We start from the raw sequence: 20,761 nt of genomic DNA on the forward strand, positions 1-20,761 counted from the left end.
CCATTCCAGTCAGAAGACTTCTGGGATTAAAACGGCACCAAAAAAAGCTCCCTCAGCAAATTCTGTGCGATAGAGTACCCGTCCTGACATCTGTGGGTTTTTTTTTTTTATTATACTGCTATCTGTGGTTTTGATGTCTGCAGTGGGGAGATAAACATATTGGGTTCTAATTTAATTAAGTTCTTTTGTGGTTGCTGTTACTGGTTCATTATAACATCTCCTTCTAAAGGTGACTTGAAATAGACTTCCAAGGTATGTACAACGTGACAAAGCAAGTTCAAGTATGTCAGAGCACTGAGGCAGAGCAAGAATACAAATAGGAAAATAGAATAAAGCTAAGAGTGACAATAATGTCCCAAATGTAGGTAGAGAAGGCCCATTCCTTACAGGCCCAGGCCACCCATTGTCCTCTATGGTTTTTTTTTTTTTTTGATAGGCATTTTAAAGATAAAAACATTTCCCTAAGTCGAAGAATGAATCAGTGATCAGGTGGTATAAAAATATGGGAACTTCTCCTATGGAGCTTCATGAAACAACCTTCCTTAGGAAATGGAACAAAACACTTCCTTACTGAAAAACACAGCAATGAGTTCCACTGGACTATCACTTTTACACTATGACTAGATTCCAACCATATTGGTACAAAGCATAATTTAGTAAGAGTTATTATACTAGGAGTCTAAATTAAGAAAATTCTAGAAAGCTCCACTACATGTTTATTTGAAAATATGTGAATTTTGCATTCACCATGAAGGTATAAGAAATCTACTAATATTTGCAGTTGACAAAGTATTTTTCATAGGCGTCCTCTACCAAGGCAACTTTCCAGCAGATATTATCACCATGTTCATTTTAACACTAAGCGAATCATCCATATTAAATAAGATACACAAGATCTCCTCGCCAGGGAGCGGGAAACCGATATTGGAATAAAGAATTTTTAATTCTTAATCTTGTCTTCTTAACAATATACCAATCTATTGTTTTGCTACACTTAGTTGACCAAGAAAGTGCTAACACACACAGTTGTTTATTTCTTTTAACTTTCTACAAACTGTTAAGAGCATAAAGTCCACTAATATTGAATAGACATTGATAAGGTGTACATGGCTATGTAACAACTATCCAAATCAAGATACAGAACATTTCCAGCAGCCCAGAAGGTTCTTCTTGTGCCCTTTCTTGGTCAACATGTATTCTCCCAGAGGTAAACAATATTCTGGCTTATATTATTATTGATTAATTTGATCAGTTCTCGAATTTCATGGAAATGGATTCATACTGTGTATAGTCTTTTGTGTCTGACTTACTTGCTCACTAAATGTCTGTGAGATTCATTTATAATGTGTATATCATAGCTGGGTCTTGTTCTTTTTTTAAAAACAGCTTTATTGACATCTATTCTACAAAAGATGAAATTTACCCATTTAAAGTACACAGTTCAGCGTTTTCTAGTATATTCAAAGAGATATGCAACTATCACCAAATCTAATTTTAAACATTTTTAACATCCCCAAAGAAATCCCATACACATTAGCAGTCATTCCCCATTCCTGCCCATCCCTCTTTCCCTCCCAAACCTGCCCAGCCCTGAGCAACCACGAATCCACTTCCATCTCTATAGATTTGCCTGATCTGAACATTTCGCATAAGTGAATTTATATAATACATGGTCCTTTACCACTGGCTTTTTTCACTTAGCATATACTTTTCTCAAGAATCGTGTAATATCAGTGATTTTTATTGCTGAATAATAATATCACATTTTGTTTATGCGTTTGTCATTTGATGGCCATTTGGGTTGTCTCTACATTTTGGCTATTATGAATAATGCTCCTTTGAACATGCTTGTTCAAGTTTTGTGTAGACATATATTCTCATTGCTTAGGGCCTATCCCTAGGAGGGCAACTGCTGGGTCATTATATATGATAGCATTTTGAGGAACTGCCAAACTGTTTTCCACAGTGGCTGCACCATTATCCATTCCCACCAACAACGTAGGAGAGTTCCAACTTCTCCACATCCTCCCCAACACTAGCTACTAGTCATCTTTTGGAGTGTCTCAGGCGTAGTAGGTGTGAGGTAGCATCTTGCTGTGGTTTTGAGAAGAATGCATATTACGTTGCTTTGGGACGGAATGTTCAATATATATATATATATATATATTTATTAATTCAATCTGATCTAATGTATCAAGACCAGTGTCTTCTTATTGATTTTTTGTCTGAATGATCTGTCCATTAATGTAAGTGGGGTGTTCAAGTCCCCCACTAATACTGTGTTACTGTCAGTGTCTCTCTTTGTGGTTGTTACTGTTTGCTGCATGTATTTAGATGCTCCCACTTTTGGTGCATATATATTTACAATTGTTATATCTTCTCCTTGGATTGATCCCTTTATAATATTCATCTTTGTCTCTCTTTTGAAGTCTACTTTGTCTGATACAGTTACTGCTGCCCCAACTTTCTTTCCATTCCCATTTGCATGGAATACTTGTTTCCATCCCCTCACTTTCAGTGTGTGTGTGCCTTTAGATCTGAAGTGAGTTTCTTATAGGCAGCACAAATATGAGTCTTATTTATTTTTTAATCCATTCAGCCACTCTGTGTCTTTTGATTAGAGCATTTATTCCATTTACATTTAAAGTAATTATTGATAGATATGTCCTAATTTCCATATTTTTAATTATTTTGGTTTTGTTACTGGAGTTCTTTGTTTGTTCCTTTCTTCTTCTTTGCTCTCTGCCATTGTGATTCGATGCCTGTCTTCAGTGTTATGTTTGAGTTCCTTTCTCTTTTTTGTATGTGTATCTTAAATTTCATGTGTGACTGCTATGAAATTCATATAGATACATGTGTTGTTATATATGAATCTCATGGTAACCATAAAATAATCTTTAATATATGTATATATTAAATAAAATTAATTAATTAAAAATATATTTTAAGTTGATAATCTCCTAAATTTGAATGCATTCTAACCACCCTACCTTTTTATCCCCCTACACTTAATGCCTGTGACATCATGTTTTGCGTCTCTTTGTTTTGTGTATTCCTTAACTACTTATCGTTGATATATGTGATTTTACTACCTTTGACTTTAACCTTCCTACTAACGTTATAAGTGGTCAATCTACTACCTTTACTATATGTTTGTCTTCGCCAGTGGTATTTTTCCTTTCATAATTTTCATATTTCTAGTTGTAGCCTTTTCTTTTCTGCTTATAGAAGTCCCTTAACATTTCATATAAAGCCAGTTTAGTGATGCTTAACTATATTATCTTTGGCTTGTCTGTAAAACTCTTTATCTCTCCTTTAAATCTGAATGATAGTCTTGCCAGGTAGAGTATTCATGGTTGTCAGTTTTTTCCTTTCATCACTTTAAATATACTGTGCTAATCCCTTCTGGCTTGCAAAGTTTCTACTGAAAAGTCAACTGGTTGTCTTATTGGGAGTTCCTTTGTATGCAATTAGTTGATTTTCTCTTGCTACTTTTAAGATTCTCTCTTTATATTTAACTTTTGGCTTTTTGAATTATAGTATGTCTTGGTGTAGATCTATTGAAGTTCATCATTTTTGAGACTCTCTGTGCTTCCTGGACTTGGATGTCTGTCTTCTTCTTCAGGTTAGGGAAACTTTCAGTTACTATTTCTTCAAATAAGTTCTCTGCCCTTTTCTGACTCTCTCTTCTCCTTTTGTGACCCTTATAAAGTGAATGTTAATATGCTTGATGTTGTCCTAGAGGTCTCTTAAATTATCCTCATTAAAATTTTTTTGGTTTGTTTATTTTGGGTCATTTCCTCTACTCTGTCTTCCAGATTGCTAATCCGTTCCTCTGAATCATCTAATCTACTGTTGATTCCTTCCAGTGTATTTTAAAATTTCAGTTAATATATTCTTCAGCTCTGTTTGGTTCTTCCTTATATTTTCTATTCCTTGTTGAAATTTCCATTGTGCTCATCCATTCTTCTCCTGAGTTCAGTGATCACCTTTATGATCATTACTTTGAACTGTTTATCAGGTAGACTGCTTATCTCCACTTTGTTTAGCTCTCTTTCTAAGGTAAATCTTCCTGTTCCTTTATTATGAACATATTCCTCTGTCTCCTCATTTTGCCCAGTTTTCTGGCATTTTCCCCCATATGTTAGTTAGGTTGGTTATGTTTCCCAATCTTGGAGATGTTCTACAAGGCCCAACAGCAAGCTCCTTTATGTTCACCAGAACGACATGCTCTAGGGGTGCCACCTATGTGGGCTGCATGCACCCTCCTGTTGTGGTGGGGCTGGTTACTGTGGGCACCTTGGCACGTGGGGCTGGCCTCTGGCCCACTTGTCTTTGAGACCATAGGTCATGCAGTTGCTGTGGACTCAGTTGAGGGTGAGGCAGAATTCCTGTTCAGTTGGCTGTGTGGCCCAAGGAGTCAGGGCTCAGGGATGGTGCTGGTCTGCTGGTGCATAAGACTGTGTCCCTGGCACATAGGCTAGAGGTAGGATTCCAAAATGGTGCTTGCCAGTGCAAATGTAATTGTGATAGAACAAGCTCCTAAATATGGCTCCTGCCATTGCCTCCATTCCTAGGAGAGATCTCAGTTACTGCTTGCTTCTTTGGGAGGCTCTACAAGACCAGCAAATGGGTCTGAACCAGGCTCCTTTCAAACTATTGCCTTTGTGCTAGGACTCGGAATGTATGAGATTTTGTGTATGGCCCTTTAAAGCACGTCTATGTTTAAAAGCATAGTTCTCTGACTCACCTGAACATTAGCCCCATTGATTTTCAAAGCCAAATATTTTGGAACCTTGTGTTCCTGTGCAGGATTCCTGAGCTGGGGAGTCTGATGTGGGATTTGAAACCCCTCGCTCTTTAGGGAGGACCTCTATGATTGTGATAGTCTTCCAGTTTCTGTCCTGCTGATCCATGGTGGGACTATATTGTATCTTTGTCCCTCCTGTCAGTTCTTTGCACTTCCTTCTTCATGTCTTTAGTTGGGGAAACTAATTTCTGCTAGTCTTGAGGTTGTTCTCAAATATAGTTGTCCTGTAAGTAGTTATAATTTTGGTATGCCCATGAGAAACAGTGAGTTCAAGGTCTTCTTACTCAACTATCTTTGCCACCTCCTTCTCTTTGCTCTTTCTTGAGACTGTTTTGGATGCATAAAATTTTTAAATTTTAATGAAGTCAAACTTACCTATTTTTTCTTTTGTTGCTGTGCTTTTGGTGTCATATCTAAGAAATCATTGCTTAATTCAAGGTCAGAGATTTACTCTGATGTTTTCTTTTAGGAATTTTATACTTGTAGCTATTACATTTAGGTATAGGATCCATTTTGAATTAATTTTGGTGTATGGTATGAAGTTCAGGTCTAAAATTTCTTCTGTATGTAGATATCCAAATTTTCAGGCAACATTTGTTTAAAAGACAATTTTTTCCCTATTGAATTGTCTTGACATTCTTATCAAAAATCAATTGACAATAAATGTGAAGGTTATTTCTGGACTCAATTCTGTTCTATTGATCTTTGTCTTTTTAAATACAGTATCACACTGTCTTGATTAGTATAGCTTTGTGGTAGGTTTTGAAATCAGAAATCAGAAACTGTGAATCCTTTAATTTTTTAGCTCTTTTTCCATTTTTTTTGACTAAACTGGGTCCAGATTGTCAACTTTTTCAAAAAAGAGAGCTGAGATTTTGATAGGGTTGACACCAGATCTGTGGATCTAATTGGGGAGTACTACCATCTAAATAATGTTGTCTTCTGATCCAGGAATGTGGAGTATATTTCCATTTATTTGGATCTTCTTTCATTTCTTTCAATAATTTTTATGCCTTGTACTTCTTTTGTTAAATTTTATTTCTCATTTTTTTTATTGTTGTTACTTAAAATGAGGTTGTTTCTTAATTTTATTATTGGTTTGGTCACTGCTACTATATGGAAGTACTATTGAGTTTTTAAAATATTTATCTTGTATGCTGCCATATTGCTGAATTTGTTTATTATTCAACCTTTTTACTGCTATATAATATTCCATTGCTATCCTTTATTTTGTTTAGTTGCATATAGATTATTTTCAGTTTTTGGATATTCTGTATAACACTGGTGTGAATATTTTTGAACATGCTTTTTGGTGGACATAGATACTCATTTATCTCAGATATATACCTCTAAGTGGAATTCTGGGTCATACTGTAGTAAACAAATCTTGGGTAAATATTGTCAGTCAGTTTGGATGATTTGCTTTTGCTTCCATACTTTGGCTGTAGCAACAACCAGTTTGAATTATTTACTAGTGAATATTTATTAGTGATTATAACCTTTATTTTTTAGTGATAGCTGGTGTTTATCAATATAGAAAAAAATGGAGATGACTACAAAATACTGGGTTTAATGTGATGAGTGTTAAGGAGTGTTAGGAGGGTAACAATATGATTCAGAATAAGAGGAGAATGTGTAGCTTTAAAATGCACATTCGATAGACTTTTTTTTAACAAACTATAGAAAATAAAAATTGAAAACATTTCTTAAGGGTGAGAGAGTCTGATTTAGTACTCATTTATAGCCATAGTTTAAACAAAAATATTATACTAGCTTCCTTCCTACCTGCCTAGTTTTGGAGGTGAGTCATCTCCTCTATAGCTAAGTCTCATCTGAAATCTAGTCTTCAACTTTGCCTTAAAAGTAGTTAAAAGACAAAGTAGTTTAACTTAAATGTAAAGAAATAAGTTTAAAGGTGTAATCTAAAGACAATTTTTCCCACATTGTGCTTCTTCTCTGATGAAAGGGATCAGAAAAATGAAAAAAACATTCTTACTGGAAAAATTAACTAAAGATTGGTAGTCAGATTAACATTTTCAAGCTTGAACAAAATCTTAGCCTATTTGGGGGAACCTTGAACAGGTTATCCAGAATCTTTCTGCATGGGGAGATAATGTAAAAAAAAAATCATGAAAATGTCTTTTAAACTTTAATTTAACCAAAATTGGGTAAAACTATACATTTCAGCTTTGGCAGGATTTCCTCTCTTAATGAGCAATGAAAAGAAAGCCAAATTTGAAGAAAAATTGTTAAGGATATTTAAAGTTTGAGAAATTTATTTTGTGGGAACTTTACAGAACATTTTGATTTAGTATTTTTGGATACAGATGATGGATTAAAATTCTTTCTTTTGAAAGTGAACATAGTTAGGATTTGAAAATTTAAAAGTTTCTTGAATTTAAGGGCATTGTTTTTATTATCATCATTTATATTTGTTTTCCTGCTGTATTTTCTACCCTCCTTTTCCTAACCTTTTCTTTGGTTGTTTTAGGGTCAATGTTTACGACTTTCCCAGGATGTTGACCCCAAAGTTTTGTTACTCTCCTCATTTTCTAACAGCTTCTCTGGCTCTTCATTTCACCTGGAACTGATGAAGATTCCTAGCACTGAAATTTAGCTTTTGGACCATGAATTCCATTTATCTCCCTCATTGTCACCCTTGCAGAACCTGTTATCTCACTGAAAAACCTCCCCTCCCTTATTTCCCATCTTTTTATTACTTACCTGAGCCTTGATGTATCATTGAAATTGATGTTCCTGACAGCTACACAGAAATACTTTCTCCTTTGGCTTTCTGTCTTGTGAGCTTTGCTGATGCCCAATTTTTGGTGAATAACAAAATCATTTCCTTTAGCAGCATGTCTGGAAGCTGAGTTTTCCTGGAGAAGGTGATATGGCAGTTATGATTGGTTGAATATTCCCACAGGATCAATTAACTTCTTCTGATTGACTCCTGTTCATAGAGCCTCAGTGTCCCCATTAAGCCATGACCCAGTTGACAATTACTTCTCCTCCTGCTTATTCTGTAGGGGACGCTTTTCCAATCTTAGCTTCTGATTCCCCACGTGGGCCCCCTCTGTCTACTTTTTTCAAATAAGATATTTCCTTAACTTGCCGCCTCTCTTATCTAAAACCTCTTCACTTATCCTCCCATTTTTTCCCTTCTATCATTGTCCTTCTATTATTCTATCATTTTTTTTCCCATCCCATATGAGTTCCTACTTAAGTACCTTTGATCTCATCTGCATGTTTTGAACCCTGCTACACCACTACCCTTTCTTTCATGGTCAATTTCTGGAGCTCACCTACTCCTTTATCTAAGGAAATATTCCTTTCTCTAAGACAGTGGTTTCCAAGTGACAGTGAGTTGTCCTTCTGGGAGATACTTGGCAATGAATGGAGATGTGTCTGGTGGTCACAGTCTGTGGCAGGGGGTGCTGTTGTCTCTCACTAATTAGAGACCAGGGATGTTTTTCCATATCCTAGAACAAACAGGGCAGATTCCCATAGCAAAGAATTACCCAGCCCAAACTGTCATTAGGGTCAAAGCGAAAGGGCTTTGCTCTAAGCCTAATAATTCAAACTGAAATTTTGCTTCTCCAGGAAACTTAAATATGTTTTTATGACTATATTTACCTCTTTGAGTTCTTCTTTCCTCTGTCTTCCACGTTTTCACTAACAGTCTTCTAGAATGGAAGTCAGTACGTGCTGGCTTGGTTTCCTTAATGTCCACTCATACCACTGAATAGCACATGAGACTGATAAAAATTATTACCCATCAGAAATTTTTAGGATCTTTAACAGACTCGGAGCTCCTCACAATGACCTGGGGCGAGAATGAAGCAGCTAGGAACACTTCTCTCATCGCAACTCGTGAATTCATTATTAGCCACAGAAGCCTAGGACCTTGAACTTAGATATTTAAACATTTGCTTTAGTGTGGTAGATAAAAAATTATCCTTGCTGATTTTTATGTTGAGAAATACTGGGCAACAGCTCTTGAAGTGAAATTTATTAAGAATACATTTAAAATCCAAATGTGTAAAATAATTTTCTACAACATATGAGTATTTGCCAGAAATAATAGAACCGAGTAAAAAACAGTCACATTATACAGATGGGGCCAGATTTGTAAGATTTTACTGTGGATGTGACTCCCCACCATGAAGCCATGGTGACCCTGAAAACACCAACAGATACAGCACCGTCAAAACATTTGCTTCTCTTGAATATTAAAGGGCATTTAATAGGATATTTTTAATGTATACACACAAAACAACAAATTCCTAGTAAAATGAAAAACCCTAAATTATTCTTCTATTCTGTCACTATCAAAGGCACTTGAAGAAGTTGCTTGGCATCCCTGACATCAAAATTGAATTATTTTCCTTCTTAGAGGAAAAATAATGAAACGGTCTAAGGAGAAATCTTGGATAAAGTCCTTCATCGTAATGTAGAGGGTAGCTTGCAAATCTTCCACAGATTTTTATTTTTAATTTCAGCTATATATCCAGGAACTACTCTTAAACAAATCAAATTCTACAATGAAACTACGGTTTGTGATGAAGAGACTGGCTCTGAGTTTAGACATTTCAGAACATATAATGAAGATACTACATTATTTTAAAAATATTAATCATCAATTAATCATTAATTAATAATGATGCCATGTATTACAGCTATCTAAAGAAGGAATAATCAAATTTATAGATGACCACTTCAGCTTTCTCCAAATTATGCATTTTTAAAAATACAAAATCAAAAAAATAAAGAAGAGAAAAATAGTTAAAGAAATTAAACAGAACTCTTGTTGGACGGTAATTGGAACCCAGGGATTGGAAGCAGTTGGTGCAATATGTTCTACAAAGGACTTTTTATTTTTATTTATTTATTTTGGGGGTTGCTTTTAAAGCTCTTTGCCCTTTCAGTGCTGCTTAAGGAAACACAAGCGTCAAACCGCTGTTGAAATACTTTCCTCACTGGAGGAAGACGTGGGCTAAATTATAGCTTATTTCAAATTTTAGGAAAGAATCCTCTCGCTGTTAAAGTCTGATTTTTTCTTTTTCTGACAACGTAAGGTAATTCCAGAGGAAAACACAGTTTGTGTGCATGGTTCAAGGAATCTGATTTATTGCTCTATCGTGTGTTACCATTTCCTACTTAGCGTATGCAAGTCAGGAAGCAAGCGGCACCCTCAGAGCTCAGAGGATTTAACCGAAAAGTTTAAAGAAGGGACTATGTACAGATTCGTAGGAAGGTCTAAGGAAGCAAAACAGAGATGGGAAGGGTCAGGATGCGAGCAACAGCCGGAAGGCTGCACGGGCCTCCCACCAGAGGAAGCTGCCAGTGGAACGCGGAGCCGGGAGCCCTGGAAGCGGGTCCACCCGGAAAGCGCTGCCACGCCGGGTAGATGAGCCCTGCTTCCCAGGCTCCCGCGTCAGCTGGCCTCCCGCTTGGTGCGGCGATCAGAAGCAGTGATGGGAACGGGGGCAAGAGGAAGGGAGAAGCCGCAATGACTCCCTGTTTCCTCCAGGCTCCAGCTCCTGCTGGGCAGGTCCATCCATCCGGGTCCGGCGGCTGGAGGTGAGCGGCCCCGTCCCGCCTGGCAGCGGGAGCCGGGTCTTCCTCTTGCTGGTCTCTGAGCTGCTCGCTGTACCATCTTGCTCTTCAGGTCTTCCAGCACGTTTGAAACCAATCCACGGCTTTAATTCTGTTCATTTGAAAACCTGAAAATGGCTCCTCTTTCCCTGTTTGATCCTGATAGTTTGTATTTTCACTTGCGATTTTGAGCGACTTCTTACTTTTCCTCCTGTTATCTGTAGTCTATATCTTATTATCTGTTTGGTTATTGTTGATTTAGAGGGATGACTTTCGAAATTAAATTTTTAATTTTGTATATAATTTTTAAACGTTACTTTCCGTTCACAGTTACTACAAGATACTGGCTCTAGTCCCTGAGTTGTACAATGCAACCTCCAGTTATCTTACACCCAACAGTTTGTAACTCCCACTCCCCTTATATTGCCCATCCCGCCCTCCCCACTGGTAACCCTAGTTTGTTCTCTTGGTCTGCTTTTTTAAAAAACTGTATTCGTTAGTTTGTTGTATTTTGGGGATTCTACATATAAGTGATACCATACAGTATTTGTCTTTCTCTGTCTGACTTATTTCACTTAGCATAATGCCCTCCAAGTCCATTCATGTTGCTGCAAATGGCAAAGTTTCATTCTTTTTTATGACTGAGCAGTATTCCTGTCTGTGTATATATCACATCTTTATCCAGTCATCTGTTGATGGACCCTTAGGTTGCTTCCATATCTTGGAAGTTGTAAATAATACTGCTATGAACATTGGGGTGTATGTATCTTTTCAACTTAGTGTTTTTGGCTTTTTTTGGGGGGGGGTATATGTCCATGAGTGGGATTGCTGGGTCATTTGGTAGTTCTACTTTTAGTTTCTTGAGAAAACTTCATACGTTTTCCACAGTGGCTGCATCAATTTATATTCCCACCAACTGTGTACAAGGGCTAGAGGAATGACTTTACAGCTACCAATTTGGGTGTACTGTTTATTAATTTAAATATTTATTGATTCTTCTGTGTTTTCAATGGAAATAATCATATGTGGGAAATAATGTTTATATCTCATTTTTTTTTGCTTTGCATATGCCATTGGACAAGACTTTAAGTTCTATGTTTGATGATAATAGCATTCTTTTTTTGATTATAATCTTAATTGGAATGTGTCTATGGTTTTTCCATTTTGGCATAATGTTTGTTATAGTTTTTTAGATATATAGAAATTTAGGAAGTGTCTCTCTATTTCTAGTTTTCTGGGTATTTTAAAAAAAATTGTTGATAAACATTTACCATTACTTTTTCAGCATCTATTGAACTAATCATACAATTTTCCTTCTTTAATTCCTTACTAGTGTGTATTGCATGGATAGAGTTCCTGATATCAAACTTTCTTGCATTACTGGGATAAATCCTACTTACCTTATATTTTACAACATTGTTAATTACGTTAGTAGAAGATTTTGTTCTATCTATCTTTAATTAACTTGGTATCCATGTTCATAAGTGAATGGGATATTTAACTCTCTTGTCAGCATTCTATCTTATTGAGGTTTTCAAACTTCTGGCTTTTGATTTTACTAATCTTTGTGATTATTTCAGTGTGTTTTTTTATTTCTTTAATTACTTCACTTATCTCTATTATTGCCTTCCTTCTAGTTTCATTAAATTTCTTTTATTGTTCTATTCCCAACTTCCTTTGTTGTTCCTTTTTTCCCCAATGTTTTTTGTTTTGTGCTGTGTGCATTTACAGCTGGAGATGCTGGCTGTACATTTCCTACTACACATTGCTCTAGCTGTGGCCTGAAATTTTTGATAAAATGTTTGTGTAGTTTTTTACCTGTAAATGATTTTAGATTCCCCTTGTGAGTTTTTTTGCTCTGGTGGAGGGGTTACTTAGTAATAATTATTCAGTTTCTATACATATGAAGTTTAAAAATTTATTAGTTTGTTATTGTTCTTCAGTTTTTTCCTAACGGCCAGATGATATTAATTTTTTAAATAATTTGATTTTTTCCAGCTTTAAGGAGGTATTGTTGACAAGTAAAAATTATATAAATTTACCAGGGGGGTAGAGGGTGGGAAGGGATAGACTGGGATTTCAAAATTGTAGACTACATAAACAAGATTACACTGTATAGCACAGGGAAATATACACAAAATGTTATGATAAATCACAGAGAAAAAAATGTGACAATGAGTGTGTATATGTCCATGAATGACTGAAAAATTGTGCTGAACACTGGAATTTGACACAACACTGTAAAATGATTATAAATCAATAAAAAATGTTCAAAAATTATATAAATTTAAGTCATACAATGTGATTTTAAAAAAAATTTTGGAGGGGGAGGTAATTAGGTTTGTTTGTTTATTTGTGTATTTATTTTAATGGAGGTACTGGGGATTTATCCTAGGAACTTGTTCATGCTAGGCACACACTCTACCACTGAGCTATACCCTCCCCCCTACAATGTGATTTTTAAAGGTGTACTACATAATGATTTAATATATGTATGTGTTGTAAAATGATTGCCACAATCAAATTAATTAACACATCCATGACCTCATATAGTTACCACTTTTTTGTTGTTATTGTTGAAGTATAATTGACATACAACACAGTGTTAGTTCCAAGTGCACAACACAGTGATTCAGTATTTACGTTACAAAATGATCACCAGGGTAAGTCTAGTTACCATCAGTCGCCATACAAAGTTATTATAACGTTATTGACTGTATTCCCCGTGCTATACATTTCATTTCTGTGACTTATTTATTTTTTAAATGGGAGTGTGTAACTCTTAATTTCTCTCACCTATTTCACTCATCCTCCCATGCCCTGATATTAATTTTTTTTTAATTTATTAAGGTTTCATTGTGTTAGTCAACATAATTATTTTGAGTGTTCTCTATTACAGGAAATCTGTGTTCTCTCTTCTCTTTCTTGGGTGTCAATTTTCATATAGATCTGTATGTTAGTTTTGATAGTTATATTTTTCCTGCCTTTGCTATGTTTAATTTATTTGGTTCCAAGAGAGACATGTTGAAATCTTCAATTCCAATTTAATTGTTGATGTATCTATTTTTCACTTTCTTTCTCTCAGTAGTTGCTCTTCATTTTGTGAGTCTATATTCTTCGGTGCATATGTCCATGCTTTTCCTTTTTGCACCATATACTGCTGCTCTTTATCTTTTATGCCTTGATCTTTATTATGTCTGATATTAACATTGTTACTCAGGCTTACATTTGATTTGCTTTCTGGTTTACTGCTTTTGATGTCATAAAGGTACTCCCCTATATTGGTTCTAAAGGTTTTGAAATTTTGCCTTTTACATACATATGAATCATTAATCCATCTGGAATTGATTTTTGTATATGGTGTGCAACAGGAATCTAATTTTACTTTTTTCTCCATGTAGTTAGCCATCTATTTTTTCCCACTGATCTGAAATGTCAGCTCTATTATATAACAAGTTTCCACATACATATTGTACTAGATCTGGACTCACCAATCAGATCTATTTGTATATTTTTGCACCAAAGACATTGGTCTTAGTTACTAGTTTTTTTGTTTTTTGTTTTCACCAAGTCTTAATAGCATGTACAGCAAGTCCTCCTAAGTGTTTATTTTTTTCCCCTCTTGAGTATTCTTTGTAAGTATCGTAGTCCTTTGTTCTGCCATATAAGTTTTCAAAAGAGCTTGTTGAACTGCAGAGAATCTTGTTGCCTCTTTTTTAGAATGCCTCAGACTAACCTCTTCATAATATTGCATCTAGTGTTCGTGAACATGGCTGTTTTCCTTTCTTGCTGTGGTTCTCTTTAATGTGATTCACTTAATTTTTATAATTCTTTGCATAACAGGGATTCATTTACAGCACTGAGCTGGCGTCTGTTCCTGCCATCACTGCCTAATTCTTTGTAGGGCTCAAGTGATAAACACACGACAAAACACAATCTCCTGTATATAGTCCTAGTCAGCTTGAGCTGCCATAACAAAATACCATAGACTGAGTGGCTTAAACCACAAAAACTTATTTTCTTACAGTTTTTGGAGGCTACAAGTCCAAGATGGAGATGCTGGCTGATTCAATTTCTGGTGAAAGCTGTCTTCCTCACTTGCAAACAGCTGCCTTTTTCACTGTGACCTCACATGAGGGGAGGGAGAGAAAAGGCGGGGAGGAGGGGAGGGAGCGAGAGTGGGAGAGTGAGCTCTCTGATGTCTCTTCTTGTAAGGACACTAATCCTTTTGGAGCACAGCTCCACTGTTATGACCTCATTTAATCTTAATTACCTCCATAAAGGCTGTGTCCTCAAATATAGTCACAGTGGTAGTTGGGGCTTCAACCGAAGAGTTTGGGGGAACGCAGTTCAGTCCACAGCATCGTGCTACCAGGCTCTTCCTCTTACAGTGCGTTATTTCTCAGGACTAGAAGTAAAAGACACCACCGCTGGCACAGCTCTTCACCACGCTGAACACCTTCCTGTCTTCCATTCCTACTGTGTTCTGGCAGCTAAAGTTTCACTATGATTGTAAAGTGCTTGAAGGGTATTCCTCTGGAAACCCAGAAAGGCAGAAACGTGCAGGAAAATGTTGCCCATTTTTCTTACTGCCACAGGTCCATTGGAGAAATTGGAAAAGAGATGAAGTATTTATTCCATTCTTTCCACTCTTTTTAAGCAGGAAGGGATGCTCTACCTCATGGGGCAAAGCATCCGTTGGCCACACTCTGGTTTTTCTCCATCCAGTTTCATCAGTTTTATGGTTAGAAACTCCTTCCAGACGCTAGCTATAAATCAGTTGTATTCATTTTCAGCATTGTTGTAAGCTTTTCTAACTTCAAAGATATTTAGTTGGAAGGCAAAGAGACTAGCTCAACGCCCTTCTAAATGGAAACGCCCAACTTTACCGGTTTCCACATTAAATAAATTTATGTTTTTTGGCCACCAAAAAATAAAAACAAAACACCCAGAGTGTTGAAATTGGAATTTTTATGAGTGTTTAAATAAGATCCATATTTGCAATCATAGCTATTTCCCCTTTTTGTGGGCCTCTCTCATCAACACTGTGAAAATCCTAGAGGCCAAATAAATGAAGAGAAGCCTGCCAGAGTCACATACTATATTGAAATGGGTTTGGATGTTTTTCAAGATTTTACTATTTTTCTCTATTTATCACAAGAGTATAACAGTTTAGTTAAATGCTTTCCTGAGGGTGGGCTCTTTTGTGGTTTTGATCAACAGCAATTCTTCAATTATATATGATATGATGTGATGGTAATCTAATGCCAAAATAATATTTCCATAGTTTTCCAGTGTTGATAATAAACAATCCATACAAATGTGTTTTATCTTTCATATTTTGAAGACTGAGATAGAGTTCTAAACTGAAAAAAATTTATCTTTTTAGGGGCCAAAGTTTATAAACTCCTGCCACAAGACCTTGCCTTATTATAATGATGTATACGTGTTTTAAGAACAAAGACTTAGCATTCAGGCACTTCTGTTTAAGCTTGAGTGAATAATTAAATCTTTCTAAATTTTAGCTTTCCAATACATTAAATGGAAAATATAACGATACCTACCTTATAGCATTTATATGACATTTACAATATTTACTTAGCATAGTGCTTGCCATAAATGAACATTCCCTGAAAGTTGACCATTTGTTAACTGTTACTGTTCTTGTGAATTATACCAAAGATTAAACGGAGTTTTCTAGTTTTGTGTCTTCTAAAACAGGAGTTTACAAACCAAATGACACTACATGCTGGTAAGCTGTCTACACGCTGGATCCCATAAGTGAGGAAAAAAAAAATCTAAGCTTAACTAGTTTTGTTGAGGGAGTGTCTTGTTGAGGGAGTGTCTTGGCGAGGGACTGAGAAAAATCATAAAATATGCCTGTTCCTTGAAATCTTAGAGGATAATGGACAAATCCCATTTTGACAGTGTTATTTTTCCTGTATTGAGAATCGAAGTACGTACAACTTTTGGAAACACGGCAATCAAAGGCTATTTCTTTGTACTTTCCATCCTAAACCAACGAGGAAAACGCAATATAAACTCTTATTAAAGAGAAGTTGGAATTTTGTCCTATTTTGTTCTTCCAGGAATTTCAAAGATCTAGTTTTCATCCTAAACATCTAGTTGCTATATCAAATGACAAAATGGAAAGATTTTTCCAATAAAGATATCTACTCTTTTTGTGCTAATCCATTGTTCAAAGAGCAACATTGTCATGCATGACTTTTCTCTCCTGAATAAGTCTCCTGACTGAAGGAGCAGTGGCGATGCTCCAGGGCAGACCCACACATGTGGCAATTTGTGCTGTAAAAGAAGGATGGATAAAGGCCCCTGTTGGCCACATCTCCTCTCTTCTTCTGTCCTCAGCAATTAAACAGTCATGCTCCAAACATGCACACCCTGCCTACATGTACCTGAACCCAGCCCTTCTCTTGAGAAGTTGCTTTAATAATCGCCAGCGACCATTTGATTATGCCTCATTGGAGTATTGTCTCTACTCAAGGGACTTATTAAATTATTCCTACAAATCACATACACTGTTGTTCTGGATAGCTAGTGGTGTGTAACAAAGTACTTCAAAATGTAGAGGCTTAAAACAACCACCATTTTATTTTTTCATGATTTCTGTGAGTCAGGAATTTTGGCAGGCTTTTGTGGGCTGATTCTTGACTCAAGTCACTTGTTGGAATTGAGCTAGTAGCTTGTCTAGTCTGGGTGTCCAAGACATGCCAGCTGCCTTAACAGAGTGGTGTAAGGCCCCTTCTTGTGGTCTCTATGGGAGAGTATGTGGCTTTTTTAGATAGTTGATGGCTTCCCTAGAATGAATGCTCCAAGAGAAGAAGATAGAAAGTGGAAGACTTCTTCTGCCCATGCCCCTGAAGTCACGCAGGATTACTTCCACCTCTTTCTATTAGTAAAAGTGAGTCATAGGCCCAACCCAGTTATAAAGAGAGGGCGAGTGAATACACAAGACCATGAATCCTGAGGATATGGTTCACGGGGTGACTATCTTGAGAGGCTTAGCTCTCTGAGAGAAGTGTAGATAAAAACAATCCTTTCAGTCTTGATATAATTCCAGTGATGCTTTTGTAGCCCTTATAAACTGGCACCTTGGAAACCACCTGGTTGCCCTACTCCTTACCCAGGTTCTTTTGAGGCCAGTGACCTGTGTTAGTTGCCACAGGGTATGTAGGTGTCTTCTCAGTGGGAATTTGATAATCTGAATTCATTTCAGAGCCTGATTGCCACATGTGAGCTGATAAAAGAATAAGTTTGCAACACTGATCACCAGCTGCGCTCCTACTCTGGTGAAAATCTAGCTGGAGGACTCAGCTAGCCCTCTTCATTGCCACATAGCTTAGTTTGACCCCGTGTTTACTATATAACATCCCTCCGGTTCTATACATCACTGTAATTCAAATCTTAAATAATTGTGTTGCATATGCTGATACTTCTGTCCGTGCTATTTGTTATTGGAATAGCCTTCTTCCTTTCTCCCTGCTTCAGTACTTCCTCCTGACAGTCTCATCTATGATAAATCAAGTGACCCTTTAAAAATCCTGATAGATTGTGACACTTCTCTGCTTGGAGCCCTTCAGTGGCTGCTCTTTCTTAAGTCAAATCCAAAGTTCTTACAGTGATTTATGAGGTCCTATGTAATCTACACCCCTTTCGTTCTCCCTGTTCTTATAGATTTGCTCATTTATCCGTTCATTCAGCAAATATTTACTTAGTACTTATTATGTGCTAGACACTGTTTCATGTGCAGGGAATACAGCAGTGAACAAAGTGGAGAAAAACACCTGTCTTTGTGGAGTTCCCTGCTTGCTCGCTCTTCTCCATCCATGTCGGTCTCCTGGCTGATCCTGGAACATTCCAAGGATGGTCCCATCTCTAGGTCTTTGTGTTTGCTATTCTTTCTGCTTGGGAATGCTTTTCTCCCAAACATCCACATAGCTTGCTCCTGTACTTCATTTATGTTAAAATACCACCTACACAGAGTCTGTTTCTTGACTTCTCTATAGAAAAATAGTAGCTACCCCCATACCATATTATCTTCCCCCTCTAATCTTCTTTATATTTATCACCCTATGACAAAGTATATATTTGATTGCTTGTGTGTTACCTGGCTCTTTTGAGTAGAATAGAAGGTCTGTAAGGACAGAGCTTATCTGTGTTATAGCCCTGTCTGAATCATAGTAGGCATTCAGTAACTGCTTATTGAGGTGGAGAGGGCACAGCTCAGTGGCAGAGCGCATGCTTAGCATGAACAAGGTCCTGGGTTCAATCCCCAGTACTTCCATTAAAAAATGAGTAAGTAAATTTTTTTAAAAGTGCTTGTTGAATAAATTTTTGGATTCAGTAATATGAATTCTGTTAACAAGACCCCCAAATAGCTCCTCAGTAATTACAAATCCCCTACCTGCCTTTATATTTATCTAGACCACTCCACTGCAGATGAGATTGCATTCGATGATTTGAACCCCTTCTCTCAAGGTTGACTACATTATAAGCAATATTTACCTACAGTAGCACAAGGAGAGAGGAGGCAGCAGTAACCTTGCTCTGTGGTTACACAGAACGATGTAAGGCTTCATTTGTGTTTCATTGAGAGAAACTGTATGGGAAAAGGATCTTGAGTTACCATCTATAGATTATCCATATTTTTATATTCATACATCATGCTCACTCCCAATTTATTCTGTTAGGCAGTGAAGCAGCAAGTATCGATGTCCTTTCATTAAAAAGCTACCCAAATTAAACCAACACTATTTAAAGTTACACTGCATGAAATGGGCCATCATGCATAGTGTAGTAACGACTCTACAAATAAAATGGAGACAGAACAGAATTTTTTAAAAAAATTTTGTCACTAGAGATTCTTAAATTGATCAGTTTAGGCACAAACTCCCACTTTTTTGTCATTCAGAGAATTTAGATAATGCCTTGCTAAGCCATGCTGCTTATGTGGAGAGATTCTTTTCAATCTTTTCTACCCTTAACTTTTAAGTTACATAGAATTTTGAGCTATTGTAACGATATTAACTCAAAAAAGGAAAAAAAATAATAATGGATGCTGAGTTCTTCTGGCAGATCTGAAGCAATAGAAAGTAAAATGTAATCATTACTAATGAAAGACATATTAATATCATTGATAACTTCATACAGGGTTCAAAGTCAAGGCTACAGGACCAATCTGCCTAACCCTTATTTTGGTTCAGCCTGAGAGCTAAGAATGGTTTTTTATATTTTTAAATGGCTGGAAAAAATCAAATAAAGAACTCTGCATGAAACGTGAACATTCTATGAAATTCAGATGTCAGTGTCCCTAAGTGAAGTTTCACCGGGACACAGCTCCAACTGTTTGTTTACATATTGTCTGTGGTGGCTTTCATGGAAAGTAGACCTGAACAGTGTCAAGAGGGATCATTTGGCCCCAAAAGTCTAAAATACGAACTGTATGGACTTTTTCAGGAAAAGTTTACTGACTCTGAGTTAGTACACTGATCTCCTGAAATTTTGTCAGTAGACCATGTGCATCAGAATTAACTGAAAAAAAACAAAACAAAACAAAACAAAAAAACAAAAAAAAACCCAAAGTGCAAATTTGTTGTCTTGCCCTGAGACGTTCTTGCTCAGTGTCTGTGGAGCAGTTTCAGGATCCAGATCTACAAGTCTCTGGTGGGTAGTCTGCAGCATCGGGTGGGGACTCCCCACCTCATTGCATGTGTCCTTCTAGTACAGATGGGGTGGGATTTTTCCCTTGTTCATCACATCTCACCCACTCTGGACATCACTGTAAATAACATTCTCAGAAGGCAAACTCTCTGGTTAGTAATGCCAGCACACATTTTTCTCAGGATTTATTTTGTTTACATCCTTAGAGTATTTTTAGTTACATGCTTATGTTAATACGAGAACTTAAATAGGGTAATATAATTTAAAGAGACAAAATCAATAAAATGATAGTGCAGATTAAACTACTTGCCACGTAGAACAGATTAAGTGCCAACATTGCTAGTTTCACGCTAGTTTAGATTTGAAGTGAAGATGGTGTTGAATCATGAATTGTGCCTGGAGAAGAAAGAGGATTGGGCTCGTGTATTGGATAAAACAAGGAAATCTGTATTTCAGTGCACTACACAGAAGCAGTGTTAATCTATCACTCTGTATCAAGTCTAAGCAAGGAGTTTCGATCTGAGTCTTTTAAAATAGAACCAGAAATGCACCAGGTACCTAGAAGCCCTCACAGACAGGACTTGCTTCCAGATTCCCTGTGTGGCTCTATTTAATTTGGCTCTTCTATGAAGATACTTATGCTTTATAATGTCATTTACTTTTTTCAGGATT

Source organism: Vicugna pacos, chromosome 1 (assembly GCF_048564905.1).
Source record: "Vicugna pacos chromosome 1, VicPac4, whole genome shotgun sequence".
In the NCBI taxonomy this organism is placed as follows: domain Eukaryota; kingdom Metazoa; phylum Chordata; class Mammalia; order Artiodactyla; family Camelidae; genus Vicugna; species Vicugna pacos.